This window comes from Toxorhynchites rutilus, chromosome 2 (genome assembly GCF_029784135.1).
Source record: "Toxorhynchites rutilus septentrionalis strain SRP chromosome 2, ASM2978413v1, whole genome shotgun sequence".
Lineage (NCBI taxonomy): Eukaryota > Metazoa > Arthropoda > Insecta > Diptera > Culicidae > Toxorhynchites > Toxorhynchites rutilus.
Window position 1 is genome coordinate 317,512,103 of NC_073745.1, and position 9,027 is coordinate 317,521,129.

Sequence of the window (9,027 nt, forward strand, 5' to 3'; positions counted from 1 at the left end):
TGCTCTTATCAACACATCCGGCGTTTTTTTTTTTTTTTTGTATAGATAAAAGAAGATATAGGAGTGCGTTTCATCACATTCAAATCCATTTCCAGTTTCGAACAAAGATCAATTTCGCTCAAATGGGCTAACAGCACCTGTCACTATGTAATTGTAGAGCATATAGGAATTTAATTTTCCGAATTTTCCCTTTTTCCTTCAGAGTTTTCCGAAAATTTTCAATTGTCATGTTTGGTTGGAATATTTGTGGTTGAAATATGTGTAATATTTTTATGCGACCCCCTCTCAATTCCAGAGGAGGGAGGGGTGTCATACCATTATAGAAACATTCCTCATACCCAAAAACCCTCACATTCCAAATTGTGCTTGATTAGTTCTCGAGTTATGCAGAAGTTTGCGTTTCATTTCTATGGGAACTCCCCTTTAGAGAGGGGGGAGGAGTGTATTCACCATAGAAACGTTTCGTGCCCCGTAAAAACTTCACATGCCAAATGTGGCTCCATTTGCTTAATTAGTTTTCGAGTTATGCAAAAAAATTTGTTTCATTTGTATGACAAACCACCCTTAGAGAGCGGGAGGAGTGTCTAACCATCATAGAAACATTTATTGCACCCTTAAACCTCAATATGCCTAATTTGGTTTCATTTGGTTGAATAATTCTCGAGTAATGCAGAAATATATGTTTCATTTGTATGGCAGCTCCCCCTTAAAAAGGGGAGGGGTCACAAACTATCACGAAAACATTCCCCGGCCCCAAAAACCCCTACATTCCAATTTTCTTGTTGATCGGTTCACCAGTTTCCGAGTCCATAAGAATCAGACAGACAGACAGAAATCCATTCATATATATAAAGTCTGCTTCATTTAATATAGGAACAAATTCTTTTGCTCATTGTGGCGCTCCTAGTGGACGGATTTGGAAACTTTTTTCACCCACGTGTCGGGAAATTCATTACCTTTCACCATGTATTTATGTCATAACACCAAACGATAGCATTTTGTAAACAACCGCCATGGAAGCCGAACGGAGAGATAAAATTGTGCACAGTTTTCCATTGTTGTCGGCATCTAAGCTAGCTAAACAGCTTAAAATGCTCAGAAATACCGTATGGCGTGTTATCAAGCAGTACAAGGAAACATTGACGACGGCTCGGAAGCCGCATTCGAAGCGTCGGAGTGGAACTGTCGACCGGAAACTGCGTGGGAAAGTCATCAAGGCCGTCAAGGGGAATCCCAATCTTTCAGACCGCGATTTGGCCAATAAGTTCCAGGCCGCTCACAGTACGGTGCGACGAATTCGTCTCCGGGAAGGAATAAGGTCATTCCGAGCCAGCAAACAGCCAAATCGGACGCTGAAGCAGAACAATGTGGCCAGAATCCGTGCTCGAAAGCTGTACGACCAAGTGCTGACCAAGTTCGACGGATGTATTCTGATGGACGATGAGACCTACGTGAAGGCGGACTTTGGGCAAATCCCAGGTCAAAAATTTTATTTGGCGACGGTTCGGGGGGATGTACCTGCAAAATTTAAGTTCGTGTTTACGGATAAATTCGCCCGCAAGTACATGATTTGGCAGGGGATATGCAGTTGTGGACAGAAAACCAAAGTCTTTCTCAATGACAAGACAATGACATCAGAAGTCTACAAAAAAGAGTGCCTACAGAAACGGATTCTGCCGTTTATTCGTGCCCACGACCGTCCAGTAATGTTTTGGCCGGACCTCGCAAGCTGCCATTACAGAAAAACGGTTATGGAATGGTACGCAACGAACGGGGTCAGCGTAATACCGAAGGACCTCAACCCCGCAAACTGCCCCCAGTTGCGGCCGATAGAGAAATACTGGGCAATAACGAAGCGGAGGCTTAAGGCAAAGGGAAAACTTGTAAGGAACATGACTCAAATGAAGAACTGGTGGAATCAAATCGCCAAAACGGTGGACGAAAAGGGTGTGCGCCGCCTAATGTGCCGTATTATGGGAAAAGTACGAGAATTTCTTCGAAACAGCAATGAATAATTTTTTTAATTTTTTTTTATGAAAGAGTAAAGAAAATGCTACATTTGTATGAAAAACAAATTATGAATTCGTTAATAAATGACTGAACTACACGCAATTGTTTGTGTTCCAATATTAAATGAAGCAGACTTTATAAAGGGGTTTTCCAACTTTAAATTCCGAAAGTAAATTGAAATAAAACACACTTAGAATTCGAATTTCGATGAAACTTTTATTTCAAATTAAAGTTTGGTTTATGACAATATGTGTGAAATACAACATCATTCAAATGTCCACCTAGGGCTTCCTCGCACACCTTGATCCGGAACAGGAACATTTTCGATGACTTTTCGGCACATATGGGGCGGTATCTCGGTCATAACTTCACGAATGTTGTCTTTCAAATGTTCAAGAATTTGCGGAGAGTTGGCATAGACACAATCTTTCGCACAACCCCACAAAGAAAAGTCTAGCGGGTTCAAATCACATGATCTGGACGGCCAATTGGCATCACCAAAACGCGAAATTGTGCGTCTCTCAAATTTCGTTCGCAATATGGCCATGCTCGGTCGTGTTGTGTGGCACGTGGCGCCGTCCTGCTGAAACCACATGTCATCCGTATCCATATCTTCAATTTGTGGCAAAAAAAAACGGTTAACATGCGGCCATAGCGCTCACCATTCACAGTTACCGTCTCACCGTCCTCATTTTCAAAGAAATACGGCCCGATGACTCCACCAGACCATAATGCGCACCAAACAGTGACTTTTGGCGGATGCAATGGCCTCTCAACAATCACGTGTGGATTTTCTGAGCCCCATATACGGAAATTTTGGGTGTTCACATAGCCACCGAGCTCGAAATGTGCCTCATCGCTGAAGAAAATTTGATGCGAAAATTCAGCATTTTGCTGCTGTTGTTCGTTCACCCAATCGACGTATGCCCGACGCATTCCATGGTCACCACGCTCTAATTTTTGTACCAGTTGGACTTTATATGGATGTAGGTGCAAGTCCAAATGCAAAATTCGCCACAATGATGTGTTTGACAAGCCCAATTGCTGAGCACGCCGTGGAATCGGAACATTCGGGTCATCATCCACACTGGCAGCAACAGCAGCAATATTTTCGGCCAAACGCACATTACGATGATGCACAGGTTTCACAACATCCGCAACGGATCCAGTTTGTTCGAATTTACGCACTACATTAGCGATTGTGTGCTCTGTAAGCCGTCCATGACGACCAAAACCCGTCCGTAATGCACGAAAAACGTTTGCCGGTTTTTCATCATTTTTATAGTATAATTTAACCAAATTAACACGTTGTGCGATGCTAAAACGATCTATATTGTAAAATGGCAGACATTCAACTAACGATATGACGCTTTGGTTGACAGCTATGTCAAACGGTTGTCAGCGCAGGCCTGTATACATTCGGAAGCCCGAAATGGAAAACCCTGTACCTGAAGCCCTTCCGCTGCACATTCTATCCAGTCCGTTGTCGCGCTTGCGTTAGCTTATGTAGTCACCATTACCCACGCACTAGAATATAAATTGAAGCATTGTTTGTTTACCATGGCACAAATCAGCAAGATCATCACCTGGTCTTGTAGAAGTTGGACAGAGTGTATTGTAATGCATCGAAATCCGTACGCTTAAGCGCTTACGAATTTAACTATTTAAAAATATTGACATATCATAACATGAAAAATTAGCGTTCCTATAGAACTAGAAGGCCTTCAACTAAGTTATGAATCACAGAATTCCACGAAATAATGTTATATTTGTTCAAAATTTGAAATTTCTTTCATCGTGTCGTGATTTGAAATCCGGACACTTTTTTAATCATGCTTTTAATTCCGGACACGTGTTTTCTTTACATTTCTTTAAGAGAAATAATTTATTCATTATTGTAGAACTTATTAACGGGTGCGTCATAAATAGCGGGACTAAATGGAAACACGTTTGGTACAAAAGTTTTTTTTATTAATTCAATTATTTATTGTATTTTCAAAAGATAACCACTACAAGGTGGTGCCATATATAAATATTTTTAAAACCCTATCAATATGGATATCAAATGAAATGGTTTGATTAGTAGAATATTTTTTAATTTATGAAAAATGTAAATCCAAGATGGCGACTGCTACAAAATGGCGGATTACATATTTTTTAATGTAAATCCAAGATGGCGGCCGCTTCAAAATGGTTGATTACAAATTTTCTCTAAACCCCATCAATATGGATATCAATTGAAAGGGATTGACTAGTAGAGAGTAGAGAGAGGCAAGCCGTTCACGAACGGTAAGAACTAGTTCGCCGGAAAAAGTGAACGAGCGGTCGTTCTTTTTCAAAGAACGGTAGTTCTCCTCACGAACTGATTGCGAGCGAACGGTTTGTGAACGTTCTGATTCCGTAAGAACGGTTTGCGAGTGAACTGTTTGAGAGTGAACTGTGTGGGAAAGAACTGATTGAGAGTGAACTATTTGGGAACGAACTGTTTGAGAACGAGGTTTTTGCGGGCGAACTGTTTGCGCTGGACGGAATGGATAAATAAAACGAGAACGCTTGTAAGGAAAATAAAACGATTTTTCATTTATGAGCAAAATGCATGTAACGCAGGGTTTATTTTGTTAATGTATACTCAATTTTGGGTTAAAAATTAAATTAGATTTTCGTTGTTTTAAAAGCAAAACTATATATTATCAATTTCATGATTTCTTTCAATTCCGCGTAACAATCATATACTTTTTGATTATCAGAAAAAAAATCTGGGGGAAGCTGGGGCGATTCATGGATTAGGTAAACATAAAATTTTATAGTGAGGGCATGTTGAGAAAAAAGTTTTTTCGTTGCTTTCAATTCATTGTTTGGCTTATTGCGTGTACGTGTTATCGTGATTGTTTGCATGATTGATTGTTAGTGAAAATCGCTGCTAATTTTTTTTCCCTGAATGAACGTTATGAAATATGATCTTACATGGAGCTTGTGTGTTGTCCAAAAAGAGAATATAAAAAATTGCACATATTTTGTGCGCATCAAATTATTACATAAACTTTTGTTGACCGATAAACATATTTTCACATACAGTTTGCGACTTTTGAAGAAGCAGTTTATCTTTCCCCACTAAATTTCAAAAATATAAATCCCATACGTACACTATCCAATCCAACGATATCAATTAATAGCTGTCTATTGATGTTGGATTCCAGCTAACATTCTATGTTGTTCTAAATATCGCTGAACGAAAGAGCGAAAGAACGGTTCAAAAGAACTGATTTACTTAGACGATCGGTTAGAGAGTGAACCGTTCATCAAAGTGAACTGTTTTGCCCATCTCTAGTAGACAGATATTCATAAAAAGTTGAAATCCAAAATGGCTACATACAATGGCTACAAGATGGCGCCATATTTTTTTCAAAGCCTCATCAATATGGGTATCAAACGATTACGGTTATTTATGAAAAATGCAAATCAAAAATGTTAAAGAAATTGTTTATTGGTTTACTAGCTGACCCGGCAAACTTCGTTCCGCCGAACATTTGGTTTTTTGTTATCAATACCTTCAAACATTTACGTTTTCTTACTATGAGCAAGTTCATGGGTCCAATTGCAGACCTGTTCATTGATTGATCTTCTAATCGATTCCGTTGAATTGACCTTTCACTATTATTATTAAAATTCCTAGTATTTCTCACAAAACTCATTATTATAATATCAGATTATTTTCAGACAAAATTCTCGTTCAAGATTCTTCAACCACTTGCACTAACATGTTTCTCCGTTACATGGAATAAATGTTTTATACAGAAAATATGATGGAATAAGGACAGCCCTGAATCGGACAATTTCTTCCTTGAGTTCTGCTCTTATCACACACAATCGGCGATACTTTTTTATTGGTATAGATAGAAGAAGATATAGTAGTGCGTTTCATCACGTTAAAATTCATTTCCTGTTTCAAACAAAGATCAATTTCGCTAGCGCAAACATCAAATGGACTAACAGCACTTGTCCCTATGTAATTTTAGAACATATGGGAAGTTAATTTTCCGAATTTTCCCTTTTTTCCTTAAGAGTTTTCCGAAAATTTTCAATTGTCATATTTGGTTGGAATATTTTTGGTTGAAATATGCGTAATATTTTTACGGTGGGAGGTGGGAGGAGTGTTGAACCACTTTAGAAATGTTTCTTGCCCCCTAAAACCTCCACAAGCCAAATTTGGTTCAGTTTGCTTGATTAGTTCTTGAATTATGCAGAAATGTATGTTTCATTTGTCTTTTTCGAATAAGAGAGATAGAACGAACAAAAGATATCCGCAGATGTTTTCGCATCTGACCAATTAGTTTATTAGAATCATCAATTTTATAATCAATAATCACTGAATTCAACTACACTTTATATCTGCGGAATAAATCCAGCTACAAGGTTTGGAAAACAAAATATATATGGCGCCATTTTGTTGTTTGCATTTCAATTTTTCAGAAATAACTGTGTTCTACTAGTCAAGCCCTTTCGTTTGATATCCATATTGATGGGGCTTTGAGAAAATATGAAATATGCCATTTTATAGCGGCCACCATTTTGGATTTTCAAGATTATGAAATACGCAGTTTTATAATGACTGCAGAGATAAAGGTGTGTTCCAAATTTCAGTTAATCAACAGGACGGGGGTTCAATTTTTATTAATGTGGGACAGCGCTACAGAAAAAGTTATAAAGTTACCCACGTATATACAAACGGGTCATACAATCGACCCCTTCCTGTATATCGAAGAGTTTTGCGGTTTCCCGGATCGAAATCTTTGCTCCACACTTCATACTCCATACTCCATACTAAAGGGCGAACACGAAATTATTGCGACACATTCAACAGGGCATAACTTTTTCACCATTGGGTAAAAATCAACCAAATTGTGCACACTTTCTCATTGATGTGTATTGTCTACATGCTGTCAAACTCGGAGTCGTGTTTTTCGATTCAACGAAAATGGAGGGGAACCAACGCGAGTCGAGAGAACAAATTCTTTCCAAACACCTGGAATTTCCTGACCTGTCGCACCGGCAGTTGGGAAAAATGTTGAACATTCACCATTCAACCGTCTCCAGAGTGTTGAAGCGGTTCCAGGAGCGGTTGACGTTGGACCACGGCAAAGGAGCTGGAAGAAAACCGGGACCGGAGAATTAAAAGACGGAGGGAAAGGTGAAGCGGATGATTAAAGCAAATCCCAACGTCTCAAGCCGTGATTTGGCTAAAATGATCGGCATGTCGCAGAGCTACGTCCAGAATGCAAAGAAGAGAGCTGGACTACATACAGACAAGGTACAGAACTTCCTAAACAGCGATGAGCGACAACAATCGACGGCTTAAACTCGGGCACGGAAGCTCTACGAGAAGATGCTGACAAAATATGGCTGCTGTGTGATGGACGACAAAACGTATATAAAAGCCGATTTTAAGCAAATTCCGGGGTTGGAGTTTTTCACCGGCAAGAGCAAGTTCGATGTGAACGACAAATTTAAGAAGAAGAAAATGTCGAAGTTCGCCTCCAAATATCTCGTTTGGCAGGCCATCTGCTCTTGCGGACTGAGGAGTGAGCCTTACGTGACAAAGGGCACAGTAAATGGCGAGATCTACAAATCTGGGTGCCTCGAGAAGCGCGCCTTTCGCCGTTCTTGCAGCAGCACGACGAAGCTCCGCTATTTTGGTCAAATTTGACATCATGCCACTATTCTAAAAGTGTCCTGGAGTGGCATGAGGCCAATTCTGTCCATTTTGTTCCAAAGGACATGAACCCGCCAAACTGCCGGAGCTGCGCCCGGTGGAGCAGTACTGGGCAATAATGAAGCGGGAACTTCGGAAGAGCAAGAAGACAGTCAAAGACGAGAAGAACATGTTAAGAAAATGGAAAAAAAAAACTGAGAAACTGGTACCGGATGACACTGTAAAGACTTTGATGAAGGGCATCAAGCGAAAATGCGTTCAATTTTACACTCAAGGCTCCATCGATTAACTTTTCTTTTGATTTTTGAAGTAAATATATGTATAAAACTACCCTAAAATTTTGGTTTGATTCTAAACATTATAAGAAAATTGGCATGACATTTTCGGTGTCGCAATAATTTCGTGTTCGCCCTTTAACACACCCTTATGCAACTCCTTCAATGAGAAATTTAATCGCCAATATTTGACCGTACGGATTTAAAATTATTTTCTGAATGTGCTTTTTATTCCGAACATGGGTTTGTGAAATTCACATTGATTTTTTATTTTTGACATTTTTTTGTTAATAGCTAGGTATTATGTTTGACACAAAACTAAATTGACACAATAGTAACTATCAGTCACATTAATTCAACATGCAAGAAATGTCATGGTTTCGGCATAACATTGAATGTAATGAAAAAGTGTCCGGATTCAGAAGCAGCACTGTACGTACAAAAACTAAAATGTGTGTAGCTACATCGTTACCGAAGCCAGGGTCATAAATTCATCGCACACATTCAACCTGATCAAAGCCCGATTTTGTGATTCAGAGCATATTCCAAAGTGCAAGCGAGTTCAAAGCCACGCAAATACGGAAATGCCAGAAGCGCACTCTATTTTAACACGAGCACACACCACTGGAATGCGAATGATTTCGAGGCATATCAGGGTTTCGACATCAACTTTCTTCACATCATCATCACCCACGCTTCTCTATCCCTTTCAGGCGCTATTTTCCCCCTTCGGCACACGATTGTTGCAGATTGTAAAATGTGATTTCTTCATATTTTTATGTTGCGTTGTTTTCTCTACGGCAGAACAATCGCTCGGTTCTCGTTTTTCCCGCTCCACCAGTCGACGTCTTCACAGCTCAATAATAGATTGAACCATGATTTACGATGTTCTCGTTGCTGTTTAAAATTTGGATAACATCCTGCTCGCTGATCCCGATTGAATGACATGCGAACAGACCGATGAACATGGCAAGAAGCGAGAAGATTATATCAACCCTTTCCCAGGGCGGGGCTGTGATAAAAGTTGGTATA